This window comes from Hemiscyllium ocellatum, chromosome 14 (genome assembly GCF_020745735.1).
Source record: "Hemiscyllium ocellatum isolate sHemOce1 chromosome 14, sHemOce1.pat.X.cur, whole genome shotgun sequence".
NCBI classification, from domain to species: domain Eukaryota; kingdom Metazoa; phylum Chordata; class Chondrichthyes; order Orectolobiformes; family Hemiscylliidae; genus Hemiscyllium; species Hemiscyllium ocellatum.
Window position 1 is genome coordinate 15192357 of NC_083414.1, and position 22572 is coordinate 15214928.

General features: G+C 41.8%; 2 protein-coding genes across 4 annotated transcripts in view; one reads left to right on the forward strand and one right to left on the reverse strand.

Annotated features, from left to right (window-relative positions):
- mon1a (MON1 secretory trafficking family member A) overlaps positions 1-19743 on the reverse strand; it is a 60961-nt gene extending 41218 nt beyond the window's left edge. Inside the window, exons 1-2 of one of the 2 annotated variants that reach the window (XM_060835394.1) lie at positions 19706-19743; positions 16821-16996 (exon numbers count right to left, since the gene is read on the reverse strand). The gene's annotated coding sequence lies outside the window, so the exon portion shown is untranslated. Of the gene's footprint in view, positions 1-16820; positions 16997-17347; positions 17379-19705 lie in introns of those variants that run through there. The other variant, XM_060835396.1, reaches the window with a different exon arrangement.
- A 358-nt stretch (positions 19744-20101) lies between these two features.
- Positions 20102-22572, forward strand: part of LOC132822259 (RNA-binding protein 5-like) — a 50345-nt gene continuing 47874 nt past the window's right edge. For both annotated transcript variants that reach the window (XM_060835397.1, XM_060835398.1), the window contains exon 1: positions 20102-20209. The gene's annotated coding sequence lies outside the window, so the exon portion shown is untranslated. The remainder of the gene's footprint in view (positions 20210-22572) is intronic.

Below are 22572 nucleotides of genomic sequence, written 5' to 3' on the forward strand. Positions count from 1 at the left end.
TCCTGCCTTAGCTCATCTGTTGCTGGAACTCACACTTAAGCCTTTGTGAACTCAAGACGTTTCTATTTCTACAAACTCCTGGCTACTCTCCCACAATCTGCTCTTCACAAATTTGAGGTATCAATTCCAGCCTCAGTTGACTGTCCGTGTGGAGTTTGTACATTCCCCCCGTGTCTGTGTGGGTGCTCCGGTTTCCTCCCACAATCCAAAGATGTGCAGGAGAGGTGAATTGGCCATGCTAAATTGCCCACAGTTTTAGGTGCTTTAGTCAGAGGGGAATGGATCTGGGTGGGTTGCACTTCCGAGGGTCAGTGTGGACATGTTGGGCCAAAGGGCTTGTTTCCACATTGTAGGGAATCTAATCTTTTTAAAAAAAAGTATATCTTTGTTGCCATTTGGCATAGCTCCCCCCACTTCAAAACCTTTTGCAATCAAAGCTGTCATCATTGATTTAACAGAGGTTGGTTCAAATACTGACCTTTGTAGCAGTGTTTAAAACTCTCTCAATGCATTTCCCCCTCTATATACACACACACACACACACACACATACATACATACATAGGCAGAATATATTCTGCCCATCTCTCTGAATCCATGCACTCAACCCAACTGAGAGGCAATGCATCTAAGGCCTCCAGTAAGTTTGATCCTTTTACATGTTAACATCAAGTAGCTGAGGAAGGATTCCTTCTTTCCTGTTAAGACTTCAACAATCGGATCAAGCTTGGGAATTCATAAAAAGGGAGAATCTCTCACATCCACAGGTACAGATCAAGATAGGCAGTAGCTCATTAGACATGAATGTACAAATGAATCTTTCTCCATTCAGTCAACCTGATCAGCCTCAGCTTGTACCTGTAGTAATCAAACTGGAAATGTGCAGATGGGCCAACTGGATACACAGCCTACGTTTGTATGTGAGAGAGAGAGATCATTTAATATTTGCCAACCCACTTAACTAAGGAGAAGGATATAATGAGTTGGGGAGTAGCACTACATGAAAAGCTCCTCAGGAGAGCTAGCACAAAAGCATTGGGTTACATGATCTTCCTCAGTGCTGCAATAAATCAATAATTCCAACTATCTGTGTCTCATACCATTTAAAATCTCAGCAAAGCAGACAATTAATTGGGTCATAGATTCATGTCTGTCTCAGATATTAAAAGTGTTAACAGTTAAGCACTGGGTTTTGGACAGAACTTGATATTGCTGAAAAAGGAGAGGTGCTGTTGAATCTTATTGTCTTGCATTCATCAGGACAGAATTGCAAAAATGTGAGATTAATTGGCAAGTTGGCTTTGATTGGAAGATGTATTGCAATACAGAATGAACTGCAGGTCTTACTGGACAGCTTAATTGGTTTTGAAGCTATAACCAGCTATATTATTACTCAGACAGCTCTGCCTCTGAAAAATCACAGTCCTCTCACTTGTCGCGGCACCTACAGACAGCTTGATCAATTGACTCCTGTGTATGTAGACAATAAGACATTAATTGTAAATGGTTAAATCTAAAATTAACTTTAACACAAAGCTGATTTTCTAGCATTTCTCATTATTAGCAGGATCTTTGGTTCTCTTGAGAAAGCCCTGAAGAGTTAATTCTGTGTAATTCCTAGTTTCTACCAATTATCTCTATTTTCTTGCTTGCTTAACTGATTCTTCAATAAATAAGTCTAAAATGTATAACTCCATTCTTTGTTCAAATTTGGATAGGATGTCTGTGGCCTTCCAATTCACTCTAGGAAATTCGTTTGTCACGTTTTCTGATCTCTTCCTTTTGTAAATACTCTCTATATCTGGGATTTTTAGGAGCCTTGCTACTGTAAGCTTACATTGTATGGACACCCAGCAATTGTAATTCTTTCATTTCTTTTTAATTCTGTTCTGTGTTGTTTTCATCTGTGGCTTGAGCTTTTCTAAAATTTATTTTTAACAGATCAAGTACTCACTTTTCTTATAGTTTTTATTGTTCTGGGATCAAAATGTAGTTGTAACTGCAAGTGTTGTTCAAGCCCTTCTCCTGTGATGTATAAAATTACATCAATACCTTGTTTTAAAGAAAAATCTCCATCACTAATCACCATGTTATCTTTTCTTGCATTATTGACAAGTAACACAGATTAAGTAGTGTGCATTGTTTACTTCAGTTTCTCTTTGGATTTATTTAATAATTGAGGCTACACCTCGTATTTGGACTCTAGCATGCTTTTTTGAAATGTTCAAAGCACAAGTTGGTCTTGTGATTCCATCCTGGTACTTGGTTCATTAGCATATCAAGTTCTTAAAACAATAGAACACTACAAAGCAAATAACAACAAACTGATCAATTAATCATGACACAACAATAATACATACTACCCTCTCTATTTTACTTCTCACCCTACCCATATCAACTTACCTCAAATCCTACACCCCTGCTTAGCTGCCACCCCACCCCTCATCGACCAGCCACTCTCCACCTTCAGCCACTTGGTAAAAACAATGACTGCAGATGCTGGAAACCAGGTTCTAGATTAGAGTGGTGCTGGAAAAGCACAGCAGTTCAGGCAGCATCCGAGGGCCACTTACCTTCTCTCATTAGCTGTCAAAGAGGCATTAGGACCTTTCAGCTGTGTTAATGTGTTGGAATACGGCAGCTAGTGCTGTAAAAAGGAACTTGGTTTCTGCAAAACATTCATTCTGCACAGGACTAGACTGCCTCTATTGGGATGGATCCTGCATTGGAGATTTGGTTTGGAAAATCCTGGGAAAGTAAGTAAGTGACAATTTGTCTAATATGGGTCTGAAATAGGGACTCTGTCACAGATCAGAAGACCGGGCCTATATCCAGTCTTGCAAGCATGGGCTGTTTTGATCCAAAAAGCTTTAGACAAGATTCTGCATGGGAGACTAATTAGTAAAGTTAGATCACATGGAATTCAGGCTAAGCTTGCCAACTGATTACAAAGTTCGCTTAATGGCAGGAGCGTGAGTATAATGCAGGTTTGTTTTTCAGACTGGAGGCCAGTGACTGGTGTACCACAGAGATCTGTGTTGGTTCACTTTTGTTTGCCTTTTATAAAAACGAGTTAGATGAGAATATAGACAGCATGATTAGTAAGTTTGCAGATGACACCAAGATTGGTGGCATCAGGGATAGTGAAGAAGGTTATCTCAGATTACAGAGAGATTGTGATCAGTTGGGTCAATGGGCTGAAGAGTGGTAAACGGAGTTTAATTTGGCTAAATGAGAGATACATTTGGTGAAACAAACAAAGGCAAAACGTATACAATTAAAGTAGGGCCTTAGGTAGTGCCGTAGAACAGAGGGACCTAGGGGCTCAAGTACATAATTCTTTGAAGTTTGCATCACATATACATGGAATGGTTATGAAGGTATTTAGCACACTTGCCTTCATTGCTCAAACCTTTGAGTATAGGAGTTTGGATGTTATTTTGAGGTTGTACAGAATGTCAGTGAGGCCTATTCTGGAGGACTTTCTCCATTATAGGAAGGACATTATTAAGCTGGAGAGCATTCAGAAAAGATTTACCAGGATGTTGATAGGAATGGAGAGTTTGAGTTATAAGGAGAGGCTGGATAGGATGGGACTTTTTTGATTGGAGGATAGGGGGTTGAGGAAGAGTTCTGAGGAAGGGCCACTCAAGCCAAAACATTAACTCTGATTTCTCTCCATAGATGCTGCCAGACCTGCTGAGCTTTTGCAGTAATTTCTATGTTTGTTTCTGATTTACAGCATCTGCCGTTCTTTTGATTTTTTCAATCATGAGGGGTATAGATAAGGTGAATGGCAGGTGTCTTTTCCCGAGGGTAGGGCATTTCAGCATGAGGGGCTTAATTTTAAGGTGAGAGGGGAAAGGTTTGTAAAAAAACATGAGGGACTTTTTTTTAACACAGGCAATGGTTCACTGTGTTGAATGCACTTCCAGAGGAAGTGGTGGATGTGGGTACATGTTTAAAAGACGTTTAGACAAGTACACAAAGAAGAAATGTTTGGATATGGGCCAAGTGCAGGCAGGTGGGACTAGATTAGTTCGGGATTATGGTCGGCATGGACTGGTTAGACTGAAGCGTGTATTTCCATTCTGTATGACTCCATGGCTCTACGATTCTGTCCTAATGGATGGGAGACAAGAAGCTTTGATAGCATGTCTGTCATTTTCAATTGAATTAACATTATTTTTTTTCCCTACTGCTTCTTTACCAGGTACTCAATCAGCTGCTACAGGCCAGAAGGAAACCTGCATCAAGGCAATTCCCTAAAGAAAAACACCCATACTTGAAAATGAACATACTGCTGATATTGAACCTTCCTTTGGAAGTGTATAAAAGAAGTCACACCAGTATGTCATTCACCAGTGTTACTGGTTTTCCTTAAACATTGTTACTCTTTTCAAAATTCCTCTCCCATGTTGATGGTACTGACTCGGAGAGGAACGTAGTAACAGAAGCATGTCATTCAGTCCACCAAGGCTGCTCTCCCTTTAATTGGATCATGGCTGATAAAACACACCAATGATTTTTAACCACACTATTCCCATAACCACTTCTATCACTGACAATCAGAAATGTCAATCTCTGCTTTAAATATACTTAGAGACTGACCTTCCACAGCTAGGTGGGATTGAAAATTCCAAAGATTCACAACCCACTGAGTAATAAAACCTCCTTATCTCGGCAATAAATAGCACCCAAATAATTTTCCTTCTGAAAATGCAAGTATACTTTACACATTGGTTATCAATATTGTCAGTAACATTCCCAGTAAATGAGTTCATCAAATACAATTTTCCATTTAAAAATTAATTCTGTGCCCAATCACATTAGTACTATCCATGTGTCGATTTATCGCTTCCTTGATATTATTTTACAGCACTTTCCTTTTGTAGTTCCTGATTCTCTCTTGCTCCCCTAAATAGCAGGGGGACAGCTGATAACTTCAAATCTGTAGGATTTATTTCATAATGTACAGAGTTTTCGAAGATGAAGAAGAATGAGTGGAGGGGTATTCCATAGCTGTCAGGTGTTACAGGCCCAAGCTCACGTGCAAGAGACATGGATCAAATGTAAATGCAGTTAGAAAATCAGGAATTGAAAGCTAATGGTGATCATTATGAAATAACTCCAAAAGGCCCGTATCCCATCACCAAGTCACCCTTTATTTACACATGCACTCTACACAGACTCTAATCAGCTAGCTCAAAGCCACTCCCTAGAATGAGGAGAATCCCCGAGACCCCTGTTTGTGTGTCAGCCAGGACTCCCTGATTGGCCTAGGTTATCAGCCCCAACTCATACTCAATGAGATCCACATGGCTAACCTAGTTCCAACCACTGCAATTAATTTTTGTCAAAACCCATAAGATTCACAAATGGAAATCTGCCATCTTTACCTGCTGTGGGGAGAGAGAGAGAGAGAGAAAGAAAGAGAGAAAGACAGAGAGAGAGAGAGACAGAGAGAGAGACAGACAGAGATAGAACGCACGAAATAATTTGATCAGACTACCATAGGGAGCATAGTCATTTTGAATGTAGTTATAACCACATTGCCAGGGCTGAGCAGGGAGAAGTAAGAAGCTTGAACCATGAAAATCTTAATCTGAATCGCTGGACAAATTATTGAAATTTTTTTTGGGTTCTTCTTATATTCTTCTGCAGAATTTAATCGCGTTCCAAAGCCAAAAATATGATCGATTTCAGTAAAACACAAGTCTTTATATGAATATCTTCCATCAGCTCTGTGAGGATTTACTGACCTAGGTCATCATTTATCCATTTTAACCCACATTTTTAGTCTAAACTGGCCTCGTGCACATGTACAGATTAATATTTTGATGTCTGGTGCACTTTTACATAGGGGTAGTGAATGCTTCACCAGTATACTTCTGGTCTCATTTAATAGTGCCACTGTCTGACCAAACTGCTGCAAAACTTTACATTTCTGGCAACATATATTAAGCATGACATACACAAAACAGACACACACACACACACACACAGACACACAGACACAACTCTGCAGGATCATTTGAATTTAATGCTGACTTCAAACAGATCTCACCTTGTCTGTTGTAAGGTCTTAATTTGCATGTAGGACTTAGGAATGGATAGAACTGACATAAGGAATTTTGACAGATAGTATTATGACTTAAAGTTGTTTAAATGCTGGGCTCTTTAAACATTAACATAAAACAGGCTGCAGCCATCAGTGGTAGCTAAGAAGAACCCTCCATGGAAAGTTTTGATTGCCGGCGGTTAGATAAAAAAAGATGTCTGATCATTTCAAAAGCTTTCTTTGCTGACTTTTCCCCAGGAATAATAATTGAGTTTATGAATGATTGGCTTAATTGTAGAAGCCACAACTATCTCAGTTAGGGGTTCTAATTGGAAGTTTGAGGAAACTATTAAAGAATTACCTGTATCGACATGTGATCTCAATACAAATTTTGATTGTTTTTATAAGAGTTACTAGGTTTCAATTTGCACACTGGCAAGGAAGCCTTGGTTGAGGTCCCACTTGCTTCAGAAGTCTGTCATAACATCCCTGAACAGGTTGATTAAAAATATCTAATTGATTAACTAGGACATTTATGGTGTAATGGTAGTGTCCCTACTTCTGAGCATGGAAACCTGGGATCAAGACCCACCTACTCCAGAGGTATATGACAACATCGCTAAACAGGCTGATGAGCACAATATCTAAGATATTAACCATTTAAGACTTAAAACCTTTGAATGGATTTTATGAATGGGAGTTTTTTTTCACAATCAAGTGTGTGAGAGAGAGAAAATCCCAGAGAATTGAAGCATGCTTTTGAACCAAACCAGGTCTGGAGTTGACGACCTCTGGTCTGCTCCCAAGGCTGGCAGCCTGGCTTTATTCTTGCCCCACTCCCCCAGGGTGAAAATTACATGTAACATGGATCAATTTACTGAAGTGGGGGAAGATGGGAAAGCACTTGACTTGGAAGCCACATACCTCAGTCATGAAATTCCTGTCCGAGGTGTGAACTAGTCAAAGTTTAATACAGATCCAGGGTCACATTACTAATTTTCAATTTCATCCTTCTTAAAATAAAACCTACACATGACTTGGCTTTTTTAAAACAGTTTCTCCCAGCCAGTGGATCACGTTTCCGTGACTTGTATGTTTGTACCCAAGATCAGATATGGTCTGCACTGGATAGGTTGGGCCTACAACTCCTGGAGTTTAGAAGGAAGGGTGATCTTATTGAACTGCATGAAATCCTGCGGAGCCTTGACAAGGTGGAAACTGAAAGAACATTGGTCCTTATAAGACAGAGTAGAACTAGGATAAACAATTTTAAAATGAGGCATCACCCACTTAGGACAGAGATGAAGAGTTTTTTTACTATCTATTTGTCATTTAGTAGTACAGAATTTGACTATTGCTGAAAAATGATACATTTTGTTGAAGTTTTTAATCTTGCACTCATCAGGACATGTTGCAAGAACACAAATTCATGGGAAGGAAAACACTTTAAATGCTGCATGAGGGAAGAGTGCTCATGATCAGGCTCTGTTTCCAATTATGCAACTTTCTTTTCAAACTCCACACCCCACAGTTACATTCATCTAAGAAGCAGCAACACAGCATCCAACAATAAAAGTTACCAACTGAAACTAACATTTTTGTCCAACTTCACATCCTATTATACAAAGGACAATGAATTATTCAATCCTATTAATGCTTGTGATTTTCTTTGTCTCTTCATAGGGTGTAAACTTCAAGGACAGCATTTGATGCCTAGCCCAAAGTGTCCTTTATGTGAGTGGTTAGCCAGGTAATTTTATGGATGACATTACTGGTCTTGGTGCTACAATGTACCATACTACTGACTGCTATACCTAGGTTCCTGACTTTTACTGAGGTGAACCTTGCAGGACACCCAGAAGCAGCTCTGGGCCTTCATGACCTACTAAACAAAAAAGGTGCGTTGAACCCAACAGTCTGTTTCCATGCTGTATGACCTTATAACTGCTGATGCTGGACATAAGACAAAAAAGTCAAATTGCTAGAAAAGCTCAGCAGGTCTGGCAGCATCTGTTTCAGGTCCAATGACCCTTCTTCAGAGTGGGCTTTTGATAACTCACCTTTGACTGCAGGATCATGACATCGGTGGCAATACTCTAGGGAGGCTTCATGACAGATTGCAGCAAGGATACGAATGGTGGGAGAATGGTGCTATCATCCCAAGACGGGTTATCAGGTAACTGCTCAAAAGAGTCACTGCCACTCCCACGGCAATCCCAAATATCTGCTGGAGGAAGCCTGAGGTCCATAGTCATATCAGATTTCACTCCATAAGTGGGAGTTGAGGTGGGACGCAGCAGAGTAACTTAGTATCATCCTCACTTCCCCCCCCCCCCCCGCCTCCTACCATAGCATTGTGGATAAACCTACAGCATGTGGACTGCAGTGGTTCAAGGAAGCAGCTCACCGCCATCTTCTCGAGGGATAAGCAATAAATACTGGTCAGCCAATGACACCCATGGCCCATAAAATTGGCTATGCTGTGCCGAATGCCACAGACTCTGACATTGCTGTTCCATGATTCTCAGCATCATCTTCTCATCATGGTCATGGGATGGGGTCTACATGACTCTCTAAGTTCTGAGTTTCCATCCTGTTCAGTGTAACTACCTTCTGTGAGGGAGGGCAAATTGGGCAATCCTCTATTTGGGTCATGTGCCTATCCACAGCTAAATATATGTAGATAAGTGGTAGCAATAAGAGGAAAGTATTAAATCCATCAACTTTAATTGCCATCATTTATAGTTGTTAGTGGATAAGATGCGTGTGTGGAAATGTTGAGTGTGAGATGTGTGTGCTGGGTATTGATGAGCGAGTGTTGGAGGTGTGGTCCACTGAAGAACTTGAGATGCTAGTGGACTCAAAATAAATGGTGTGTTTTCTTGTATATTTCATGCTTGGTAATGAAATGTAGCTATAATTCAGAAAGGTTAATCCAAGTAGAATTGTGCATAAACTACTGAGGATTATCTTCATTTCCAGTGCAAGTAAAATCAATACGAGTAGGTGTCTTCATGCTTCCTTGGTTTTAAGATTAGTAACAGCTCTATGCTGTTTACTTTCACCTCACCTTCTCTTTTGTCAATTGTGCTTGACAAAAAGACTTTGGTATCATAATTCTGTCAGTTCTGTTGTCTTGATGTTGATAGTGTTATTAAAAATTGTCGCATCTAATCTTTGTCATATGCATTTACAACCACTTTTCTAGTTTGTGATAATTCATCTTGTTCTTGAAATAGCTCTATTAAGTCTTCAAAATAGTTTAAAATCTTACTTTTACATTATTTGATGATGTTAGTGAGACCACATTTGGAATACTGTGCATCGTGAACATTTATGAAAGAATGTAAATCCACTGGAAGCAGGTCAGAGGAAGTTTAGTAGACAAATAATGGAATGGATGGTATCCCTTGGGAATCATAGAATCTGTACAATGTGGAAGCAGGCTATTTGACCCATTGTGTTCACACCAACCCTATGAAGAACATCCCACCTAGACTCACCGCCCTTACCGTAGAACCCTGCATTTCTTATGGCTAATCCATCTTGCCTGCACATCCTTGGACACTATGGGCAATTCACCGGCCCTACACATCATTGGACTGTGGGAGGAAACCAAAGCACCTTGAGGAAACACATGAAGACACAGGAAGAATGTGCAAAATCCACACAGATACCGGAGGGTGGAATCGAACTCTTGTCCTTTGCGCTTTGAGGCAGCAGTACTAACTACTGAGCCACCATGCCACTAGGAAGAGAAATCACACAGGCTGGGCTTGTAGCTGTTGGAGTTAAGAGGAGCCTTACTTGAAACATTTTAAGATCCTGAATGATCTTGACAAGGTGGATATGGAATGAATGTTTCTTCTTGTGGAAGAATTTAGAATAAAAAAGGGGTTACCCATTTCAAACAGATGAGAAAGTCTTTTTCTCAGAGCCCTTCCTGAGTCTTTGGAGAAACCTCTCTGAAAAGGTGGTGGAAGCAGAGTACTTGAATATTTTTAGAATAGAGACAGAAAGATACTTAGAGTCACAGAGCTGCACAGCACAGAAACAGATCATTCAGTCCAACTTGTCCACGTGGATTAGGTATGAACACCAACTAGCCACGAAACGACACGACCAGCTATCCTTAGTAGCCACACACGCAGATGACAAGGAACATGAATTCGACTGGGACAACACTACTATTGTAGGGCAAGCCAAACAGAGAACAGCCAGGGAATCCCTAGAGGCATGGCACTCATCCACAGATTCTAACAACAAACACATCGACCTGGACCCAATATACCGGCATTGCAGCGGACAGCTGGAACTGACAACCAGAAGCGGCAGAGACAAACCACTATAAATGCCGGAGGAAACATCACAGAAGCACTTCACAGGAGGCTCCCAAGCACTGAGGATGTCACCTAGACAGGGAATGAAACGTCTGCAACACAAATTCCCAGCTCAGCAAACAGAATCACAACAACGAGCACCCGAGCTACAAATCTTCTCCCAAACTTTGGACTAGATATGCTAAAATCATCTAGTCCCATTTGCCAGCATTTGGCTCATATCCTACTACATCCTTTCTTATTCATATACCCTTCCAGATACCTTTTAAATATTGTAATTGTACCAACCTCCACCACTTCCTCTGGCAGTTTATTCCGTAGACGCACCACTCTATATGTGAAAAAGTTGCCTCTTAGTCCCTTTTAAATCATTCCCCCCTCACCTTAAACCTATGCCCTCTAGTTTTGGACTCCACTATCCTGGGGAAGAGACTTTGGCTATTTACCCTATCTGTGCCCCTCGTGATTTTATTAACTTCTCTAAGGTCACCCCTCGGCTTCTGATGCTCCAGGGCAAATAATCCCAGCCTACTCAATCTTTCCCGAGAAGTCAAACTCTGCAACCCTGGCAACATCCTTATAAATCTTTTCTGAACCCTTTTCTGTTTCAAAACACTCTTCCTATAGCACCAGAATCGAACACAGTATTCCAAAAGTGGCCTAACCAATGGCCTGTACAGTCTCAACATCATCTCCCAATTCATATTCTGAATTCACTCACCAATAAAGGCACCAAACGCCTTCTTCACTATCCTATCTACCTGTGACTCCACTTTCAAGGAACTATGAATGTGCACTCCAAGGTCCCTTTGTTCAGTAGCACTCCCAAGGACCTTACCATTAAGAATATAAGTCTTGCCCTGATTTGCCTTTCCAAAATGCAGCACCTCACATTTATCTAAATTAAACTCCGTCTGCCAACCCTCAGCCCTTTGGTCTTTCTGATCAATGTCCTGTTGAACTCTGAGGTAACTTTCTTGGCTGTCCACTATACCTCTAATTTTGGTATAATCTGCAAACTTACTATAATGTGGCATATCACTGGTCACAGGACTCCGTGGGCGGCATGGTGGCACAGTGGTTAGCACTGCTGCCTCACAGCGCAAGAGACCCGGGTTCATTTCCCGCCTCAGGCGATTGACTGTGTGGAGTTTGCACGTTCTCCCCGTGTCTGCGTGGATTTCCTCCAGGTGCTCCGGTTTCCTCCCACAGTCCAAAGATGTGCGGGTCAGGTGAATTGGCTATGCTAAATTGCCCGTAGTGTTAGGTAAGGGGTAAATGTAGAGGTATGGGTGGGTTGCGCTTCGGCAGGTCGGTGTGGACTTGTTGGGCCGAAGGGCCTGTTTCCACACTGTAAGTAATCTAATCTAATCCAGTCTGATAAGGAACCCTTCACTACCAGCCTCTGTCTCCTAACTTCAAACCAGTCCTGTATCAAAATGGCTAGTTCTCCCTGTATTCCATGTGATATAATATTGCTAACCAATGCCTTGCTTGTTGAACACCTTACTGAAGTCCATATAGATCACCTCCACCGCTGTGCCCTCTTCGATCCTGTTTGTAACTTCTTCATAAAACTTAATTAAGTTAACAAGGCACTATTTCCCACACATAAAGCTGTGCTGACTATGCTTAATCGTCCTTACCTTTCAAAATATATGTAAATGTCCCTCAGAATCCCCTCCAACAATGTGCCCACCACTGATGTCAGGCTCACCGATCTGTAATTCCCTGGCTTTTCCTTACCAGCTTTCTTAAATAATGGCACCATGTTAGGCAATCTTCAGTCTTCCAGCACCTCACTTGTGGCTATAGATGACCTAAATATCTCAGCAAGGGGCCCAGCAATCACTCCCCCAGCTTCCCCACAGGGTACACCTGATCAGGTCCCAGAGTTTTATCCACCTTTGTGTGTTTTAAGATGTCCAGCACCACCTCCTCTTTAATATGGGCATTTTTCAAGATGTTGCGATTTATTTCCCCAAGCTTTCTAGCTTCCATACCCTCCTCCACAGTAAACACTGTTACAAAATATTCATTTAGTATCTCCCCTATCTCCTGAGGTTCCACACACAGGTGACCTTGCTGATCTTTAAGGGGTCCTACTCTCTCCCTAGTTACCCTTTTGTGCTTCACGTATTTGTAGATTCCTTTTGGATTCTCCTTAACCCTATTTGCCAGAGCTATCTCATGTCCCCTTTCTGCCATCCAGATTTCCCTCTTTTACTGCCTTTATACTCTGTGTAAGTATTAACTCCATACCTGCTGTCTATACCTGACACGTTTTCTTTGTTTTCTTATTCTCACTGTTAACTGAGATATCCCTACAAATTTGCTTCTCAATTTCTTACTGATTATTGGGGGGGCTTATAGTACAATCCCAATAAGGTGAACATCCCTTTCTTATTTCTCAGTTCCACCCAAATAACATCTCTGCTTGTACTCCCAGGAATATCCTCCCTAAGCACAACCATGATGTTATCCCTATTCAAAAACACCACTCCCCCTCCTCTTTTGCACTCCTTTCTTTAGCATCTACATCCTGGATCATTAAGCTGCCAGTCCTGTCCATTGCTGAGCCATTTCTGTAATTGCTATGATATTCCAGTCCCACATTCCCAACCATACCCTGAGTTCATCGGCCTTATCTGTTAGCCAAAAGTGAGGACTGCAGATGCTGGAAACCAGAGTTTAGATCAGAGTTGTGCTGGAAAAGCACAGCAGGTCAGGCAGCATCCAAGGAGCAGGAAAATTGATGTTTCGGGCAAAAGCCCTTCATCAAGGATGGCAAAAGTGAGGACTGCAGAGAGGTCTTATCTGTTAGGCCTCTTGTATTGAAGTAATTTATCAGTCCTACTTTGTTCTCTGGTTTGTTCCTGCCTGCCTTGACTGTTTGACTTGCGCCTTGTCCAAACTGCACCAGTCTCAGACTGTACTCTTTTCTCATCATCTCTCTGGGTCCCATTCCCTCTTACTAGTTTAAATCCTTCCAAGCAGCTCTAGCAAATCTCCCTGTCAGTACATAGTCACCTTCCAATTCAGGTGCAATCTGTCCTTCTTATACATGTCACTTCTACCCCAGAAGAGATTCTAATGATCCAGAAATGGGAATCCTCCTCCCCTGCACCAGCTCCTCAGCCATGTATTCATATGCTCTGTCCTCCTATTCCTACCCTCACTACCTCGTGGCACCAGCATTCATCCAGATATTACTACCCTCAAGGACTTCCTTTTTAAATTCCTGTCTAAAATCCTCAGAACCTTGTTCTTTTTCTCTTATGTCTTTGGTTTCAATGTGTACAATGACCTCCTACTGGTCCCTCTCCCCCTGAGAATATTCTGCACTGTCTCAGAGATATCCTTGATTCTGGCATCAGGGAGACCACATACCATTCTGATTGCTCAGTGTTCGCCGCAGAAATGTCTGACTGTGCCTCTGACTAGAGAGTCCCCTATTGCAATCGATCGCTTGGAACCTGATGTACCGCTCATTATGTTAGCCAGGTTTCTGGTACCGAGACTGGCCCTGTCAGTGCTACACTCCCTTGAAACGTTAGCAGTTACAAAGGACAATGTGGAACAAATTAGATAAGCCAAGATCTTATTAAACAGTAGAACAGACTCAGGTAGCCCAGTGGCCTCAGCCTGCTCGTAACTCATGTTCTTGTAAGATCACCTCCACCCCCCCCACCCCCCAACCTTTTACTTTACAAGAAATGAAGCAGCAGCAGTAAGTTCATAACCAGTTTGTGTTGAATAAACTAAAATCTCAGATCCAGATCCTCCATTTCAGAAGCAGAATTCCCTCTTATTTCAATACCAAACACTGACACAGTATGGAAAGTTTGAGTAGTAAAGAAAAGCTGGAGAGGCTGGCACCTTCTTTTCCGTGGAGCGTAAGAGGTTGAAAGGTGATCTTATAAATGCTAATAAAATCATGAGAAGGTGTAAATAGGGTTAATGGTGGTTGCCTTTTCCCTAGAATGGGGGATTTCAAGACTAGGGGGCACATTTTTAAGGTGAGAGGTGAGATTTAAAAAAGACGTGAGGGGAAATTCTTTTTTTTACACAGAAGGTGGTTTGCGCATGAATTGAACTTCCTGAGGAAGTGGTGGATGTGAGCACAGTTACACCATTTAAAAGGCACTTAGGTAAGTATATGAATGGGAGAGGTTTGGAGGGATATAAGCTAGAAGCAGGTAAGTGGAACTACTTTAGATTGGGATTATGTTAAGCACTGATTGGTTGGACCAAATGGTTTGTTTCCATGTTGTATGACTATATGACAGTGAAAGCCAGATTTTTAAACTAACAGCTCAATAACAGTTCAGCTCGATAGCACAAGGGTTTGCCTACCTAACTTCATTGTCATAAATCATTTTGTATCAAAGGTAGCCCCCAACATCCTCCTCAACAGCTTCACAAATAGTCAATGATATTCTAAGGACACGAAAAACAGTTTTGGCCAATCCACCTGCTGATCATTATTGTAAAGCAAATCTGACAGATTTGAAGAAATCGTGACAAGGATTGGAGCTAGTTATTAACTCAACATGAAGATGTTGAAGGAGAGAATCATACTAGATTCCTTGCTACAGGCCAACTTGTTTTACTTAATCTGCAGTCTCATCTCATGTAGAGCACATGTTGGTTTTTCCCTTGAAGTGTCCTGAAGAATGCAAGATGAAACGCTTTGACAAAGTATTTTTCTCCAGCAATACTTGGTTAGCTCAACTAGATGGACAGAAGGTTTGCGACACAGACTGATACCAACAGTGTGGGTTCTCTTCCTACATTGGCTGAAGGTTTAGGGTGATAGGGGAAAGATTTAAAAGAGACCTAAGGAGCATCTTTTTCACGCAGAGGGTGGTTTGTGTATGGAATGAGCTGCCAGAGGAAGTGGTGGAGGCTGGTACAAATACAACATTTAAAAGACATCTGGATGGGTATATGAATAGGAAGCATTTACAGGGATATGGGCCAAGTGCTGGCAAATGGGACTAGATTAGGTTAGGCTATCTGGTCAGCATGGACAAGTTGGAAGGGTTTGTTTCCGTGCTGTACATTTCAATGACTCTAAGTTACTACGAAAGACTCTGCTTCACAACTTCTGCCCTTGACTGAGGCATAGTGACCTTTAGACTAAGCTACTCCACTTGTCTGAGTCTCTGTCTCTCTCTAATGAGAAAGCACCCTTATCGTCTGGTAGGACAACAGTTGTTTGACCTTTTATTTATCCCTTTGAGTCTGTTCTGCCATTCAGTGATAACATGCACCTTCAATCCATTTATCCACTTGTGGGCTGCATCCTACAATATCCTATCAATTCTAGTTCTGATATTTTCAGTTGATCTGACCTGAACTGCCTTTTATAGGAGTATGTCGCAGATTGCTGCAACCCTTTGCATGCTTCCAGATACCACTGCCCAGCTTTCTTTCTCTCATCCTGGTTCAGTTGTGTCTTCAGGAATAAAAGTATAAGGATTCTTGATCAAGGGCGGGACCAGTATGGATAAAATAGGTAGACATTGACAGATAGACTATTTCTGTGCACAACAAATGCATCTGATGAATGTGCCACAGTCCATCACAAGACACTTGGAAAACCAAACAGAATATCAATGATGTCGGCAGAGAGTAAAATGTGTGTTTGATGTTACAGCCATTCTCACCTCCTCCAATCCACAGCAAGTTTCTCAACACGATCTCCAGCAAGTCATTCCCTGCAACATTCCAAAGAGTTTCTCTCCCACAAGATTCACAGACAGACAGTCTCTTTTTCTCTTTCTGCCACAAACTTCCCTTCCCCGATCTACAGAGAATCTTTCTCCCCCCAGCTACAGAGCATGCCTTTTTCTCCCCTATGGATCACAGAAAAAGTGTCACTTCTCCCTGTCCCAGATCCATACACAGTCTTTCTAACTCTCTCTCCACTGCCCACCAAAAGTCTACATCGAGTATATCTATCTCTTTCAGCCAATAGGTATACAGTCTCTCTCTCTCTCTCTCTCTCTCTCTTCAGATCCAGTGTCTCTTGCTCCTCCAATCCATAGTAAATATCTCCCTCATCTCTAATTCCTAGATTTGGAAATATGGTTCACTATCATTTAATATCCTGGAGGTAACACTGATTCCTGTCAGGGAGGTGTTGGATTCATTTGGGAATACCACTTCTCAATGTAAAGCTACACCAAAATAGAAATATGGAACCCTGGAGCAGGCCATATAGCGATAAGCCATTCAACTCTTCAAGCCTGTTCTGCCATCCAACTCAGACCCCTTCACAAACTCTTTGATCCCTTTAGCCCCAAGAACTGTACTTAACATCTTGTTGAAAACATTCAATGTTTTGGCCTCAACCACTTTCTGTGGCAAAGAATTCCAAAAACTCATTGTTCTCTATGTGAAGACATTTCTTACCTTACTCAATGTGAACTTGCAGAAGCACCAGTCTCCAGTAGAAATGATCCATGAATGTCCATTTTAGACATAATGGAGATTCACTGAGGCACGTTGGAAGTGGCTGGGAATTTGTGCTCTCTGTTTCTCGTTCTGCCTCTTGAGCACGCGGTTGTTTCCTTTCTGAAATAGGCTCCCTATTGTAACCACAACAATGATTCACATTGAAACAGCTTATAGTACAGTATAAAATCAAACAATGTAAGCATATTACAGCATGTGCATGCAGACCATGTGATCTGCTGAAATGTCCTCAATTAATTGCTGAAAGCAACGTAATTCTCCAACTCCACACTTCTGAATGTGGTGAGGAACTTGATCTGTTATATGCACTGAAGTCGCCATTAGGAAGGATGCAAATGGATCATACAGGAAAGGTGAGATAAGGACTTCTTTTACTCATTGAAAAAAAGCAAAAGAGTAAAATTATGCAGGAAAACAATTCCTTGCTGATAATGAGAGATCTTAAAAAATATATTCTGATCAACCTGCTAAGTGTTATCATCATGCACCTCTGGAGATGGTGGAACTTGAACCAGGGCCTCCTGGTTGAGAGATACGGACACTTCTGCTACAACATAAATGCCAAAGAGGATCTTTTAAAAAAAAATTGTTCAAGGGATGCAAGTGTTGCTGGTTAGGTCTGTCTCCAGTTGCTCTTAACAAGATGGTGATCAGTTGCTTTCTTGAACCATTACATCCTTTGGGTGTACGGAACTCCAGTGATAGTGAAGGAATGATGAAACAGTTTCAAGTCAAGATGCTGAGTAACTTGAAGGGGTACTTGTAGGTGGTCACGTTCCCATGCATTTGCTACCCTTGTCCTTCTAGGTGATAAAGGTGGTATGTGTTGTTAAAAACTTGGTACGCTACTGCAATGAATCTTGTAGGTGGTACTCACTACTTCCACCATGGTGCTTCAGGTGCCTGTCAAGCCAGCTGCTCTCTCCTAGATAATTTTGAGTTTCTTGTGTTTCGTTAGACTGCATTCATCCAAGCAAGTGGAGAATATTTGATCGCATTCCTAACTTGTGCCTTGTAAACAATGGACAAGAAGTGAGGTGACATGAGGAGTTACTTGCCACAGAATTCCTTGCCTCTTGTAGCATCAGCACATACAATGACTAGTCCCAGTTTCTTGTCAATAGTAACATCCAGGAATTCATTAACAAGGGTTTCAGCAATCGTAAGACCTTTGAACATCAAATAACAATTATTAGATGTGTTTTTTTTGGACATGGCCATTGCCTGACAGTTCAATGGTGTAAATATTATTGCCACTAATCAGCCCAAGCTTGAATAATGACTGCTGCATATGGACTTGCTGCATATGGATAGCTTTTGCATCCATATGGAAGCGCAAATGGTGGTGAACATCACACAATCAATGAAGATCACCACTTACAATGGAGGGTAGATCATTGATGAAGCAACTGAAGATGACTGGGTTTAGGACACTATATCTTGTGGTGTGGTTGGTAGTGTCCCTACCTCTGAGCCAAGAAGCCCAGATTCAAGTCCCACCAGCTTCAGAAGTGTATCATCACATTTCAGAACACATCTACATTATCGTGAAGGGCAATTGTGGGACAATGTTAGCGTCCCTCCCTCTGAACCAGGAGACCCAATTTCAAATCCTACCTGCTACAGCGGTATCATAACATCTCTGTAACAAAAATCAGAAGAACTGCAGATGCTGGAAATCAGAAACAAAAGCAGAAATTGCTGGAAAAGGTCAGCAGGTCTGGCAGCATCTGTGGAGAGAATGGTCTGAGTCCTGAGAAAGGGCCACTGCACCCAAAATATTAACTCTGATTTCTCTCCACAGATGCTGCCACACCCGCTGAGCTTTTTCAGTAATTTCCATTTTTATCTCTAACAGTTTGATTAAGAAAATTATTCATCCTATTATGATGTTTTGTGGGTAAACTAATTGACCCCCAACACTGGGAGAAAGTGAGGATTGCAAATGCTGGAGATCAGAGCTGAAAAACGTATTGCTGGAAATGCGCAGCAGGTCAGGCAGCATCCAAGGAGCAGCAGAATTGACATTTCGGGCATAAGCCTGAAGAAGAGCCTATGCCCGAAATGTCAATTCTCCTGCTCCCTGGATGCTGTCTGACCTGCTACGCTTTTCCAGCAACACAGTTTTCAACTCTGACCCCCATCACTATTTGTTAAGACATGGTCTTAGGAAGGGCAACATCATCTACAACAGTTATAATAGAAGCAACAAGTGACACTTAAAAACTTTTCATGTCTTAAGTCATTGAAAGCACAACGCAATACTTTGGAAAGCAAGATTTAAAAAGACCATGGAAACAAATTTAGTTTCACAGGAAAGGTGCAGCACAGCTTTAACGGTCATTGGCTCTCTCATACAGAAATAAATAGCGTGAAAGAGACAAAAATAGAAGTTGCTAAAAAAGCTCAGCAAGTCTGGCAACATCTGTGGAGAGAAATCAGAGCTAACTTTTGGTTCGAGTATCCCTTCCTCAGAATGTGAAATAGGGACCATTCAGATGCATGACTTCTCGCATTGTGCAATTCTTCTGCTTCCTCCCTGCAAACTTTCAGAAGCTCCTTTCCAATAAATGTCTAAATCCCTTTTGAAGGTCACGATTACACCTGTCTGTACCTCCTCAGGTGGAGTATTCCAGAGCCTGACCACTGGCTCCTTGAAAGCTTTCCTTCAAATCACTTTAGCTTCTTTTACCTAAATTAGTTCTAAACACAACCCCCAAAAATAAAAAAAACCTTTCCCAAAACAAAAATTTGACTCAATAACACGATAATGAAATAAATATAAATGAAACTGTTCAGTCAAGAAGAATAGGAACACAAACCCAATTCATTGATCCTTACTGCACCGCGCTTGCGCATTGATGCCTGAGTGTTTTCAACTAGGCGGCGGATTTGCGCACGCGCGTCTCCTGAAGGAATAAAGGCTCATACCGCCAAACAGCATCTTGCGCACGTGCAGTATTGCCAAGTCCCGTCCCATGTCGGAATAAGGGCGCATATCTACAAACATCACCTTGCGCATGCGTAGTATCGACAAGACCCATGCAGGAATGAAGGCCGTCCCTACAAACCACACCCCGCGACTGCGCACACGTGTCCCTCCCTCCCCCCGCTAGCGCGGCAGGGGAGGCGAGGAGGTATGTGCTCATACGTGTCGGACGTGGCGTGAGACGACGCGGCCCTGCGGTCGATGGGCGGACCTTCTCTGTCCCAGCGTGCAGCGCGGCGGCTTCGACTCGGATCGGACGGGCAAGCCGGCGCCATTTTGTCGGTGTCGGCTGCGAAGTGGGACGGAGTTCGGCGTTCTTGTGTCTTTACATCGTCGGGTAAGCGTCGTCCTTTTGAGGTGGTATCGGTGTTTTGCACGATCGTTTTCCCCTCATTGGTGTTTGTGAGAGGGGATGAGCAGTATCAGTTTTCGGGGGAAGAGGCGCTCGGTAGCGAAGCTGTTGTGAGGTTTGAAATCTCGGCCTAGGCACCCAGCCTCAGCCCTGGGTATTGCCGCGCACCATCTTGCAGCATTTCGTTGTGTTACAAGTATCTCCAAGAGCTGGCTTGGGTTAAAATCTACTTCTCTTTAGAAGGAACCAATTGTTTTGCACTGTAGTTTCTGTATTGTGCATCTTTTTAAATACTTTCCGTACTGCACGGTGCGCTTTTCAGATTCATCTTTGTATTTCGAGATGGCCGTTGCCTGCATTTATCCTTTTTACGATATGTTAATCATTTTGCTTCCATATGCTTTTTTCTGTCTTCGGCTTTGCAACTTTTAAGGCAGCATAGAACATGGAACATTACAGCGCAGCACAGGCTCCTCTGTGTTGTGCCGTCCTGTGAGACCAATTTGAAGTCCATTCCGGCCAATGTGGTCGAAAGCTGTGTTCCCTAGATTTTTTTTCTTAATTTTCGTCAAATTTTGTTATTGTAAAGGCTGCGATTTATATCTGATATACAGCATAGATGCAAACGTTTGGTCTACACCCGAGTTTATACTCTAGTCTCCTCCCATGTCAATTGTCTCGGCCACATTCTGTATTTCTATTCTGGTCTCTGTGTGTCAGTGCAATTCTGTTCAGCACCAAACTCTGTATTCACAGCAGTCTCTGAATTCCTTGTTCATTGTTTCGTATGTTCACTTAACCGGCATGATCAAAGTTTCCACATCCATCATGTTGATCTACTTCATTTTAACCAGTCTGTTGGTATCTCAGACTTCTTTTTGGGTACAGACAATAAACTTCCTTGGACTTTTCTGGTGATTACTTTCAATTCCAGTAAATTTTCTTCAAGTGCTTCAACATTTTGTCATGTGGAAATTGGATTCACATGATAGATGTAGAGTATACCAGGTGTAGACTCAACACTGTTTGTGAAGCATTTAAAATTCCTTCTTTGCTTTTTTCATGCAATTTCTGTAGAATCCCTACTTAATTTGCACTAGTTACTTTTTCTTTCTTGGATTGTGGGCATCACTCTCCATTGTTGTCCATCTTTAATTGCTCTTGAACTGAGAGTCCTGCAAGGCCATCTCGGAAGGCAGATGAGAGACAGCTAACGACATTGTGGGTCTGGAGTCATTTGTAGGCTGGACCCATCAAGAATGACAAACATCTCCTTAATGTCATAAGTTATGTTAATTTGCTCTAAGTATTTTGTTAGCTGTCAATTCATGTAATTTCTTACTTTCCAGAGAGCATCATTCTTTGATCATCTGAAGAATCAACCACCTCACACTTCACAATATTGCATTTAATTTGTCATTATACCACATGCTGATGACTGTCACAGAAGTGTCACGTTGCTGTTGGAGGCTGTTTCTTTTTCTATTGTCTCCAGCTCACCAAATGAGGCCATGATTTGCTGCCATTCTCCTGCCTTTTCACTGTCTTTGCATATTGTTTCTATTTCTGTTTGTCATCTTATACTTTGGTGCAGTCCTCAACCTTTTTGACCCTTAATGTGGCACATTACAAAGGCACTTATAAAGTTGGCTACAAATCAACTTCATTTGATGTCCTCCATCGCCAAGAGAGCCCTCCCTTCAAAACAAAAGTGGAACCTTTTGCCCATCTCCAAATTCTGACCACTTGCATCCCTCCCTCTGGCTTCTCGCCATCTCTAATTTATCATTGCTGGCATGACGTTGGTCATCCAAAGTTTTCTGTTTTTCATCACTCATTGAACCCAACCTAACTCCTAATCTCTGCCTCAATTTCGTTTTCAGCTTCATCTGTTGATAGGTGGTGTCCTTGATTGATAACTAGTTTTGGAATGGTTTATCTAGAGCAGAGAAAGCTGAGGGGACCTTTGAGTGTTTAATATTGTATGAGCAGCATGGACACGGTGGGTAAAAAGCAGTTGCTGTCCATAGTTGAAGGAGATCTGCCACCAGGAGAAATAGAGAGCTCATCACTTTTTCCTTGAATGCAGTCTCAATCAGTTCTCATCCACCATTATCCTCAGAACTTTGAACAATTTCTATGACTCTTTGGCTGTGTTTGGACCAGCACCACCACAAGGTGGAGTACTGCATGCGTGTTATGTTACTGTACTCTTAAACTCATCTGCAGCAATGAATGTAAATAAGATCAAGACTAGAGAAATTCAAGTAACTTTGAGAACGATGGTTCCAGGAAACTTGGTGTAACCCTCTCATTTTCTGCTTTAAATATGACATTTCCAACAGTTT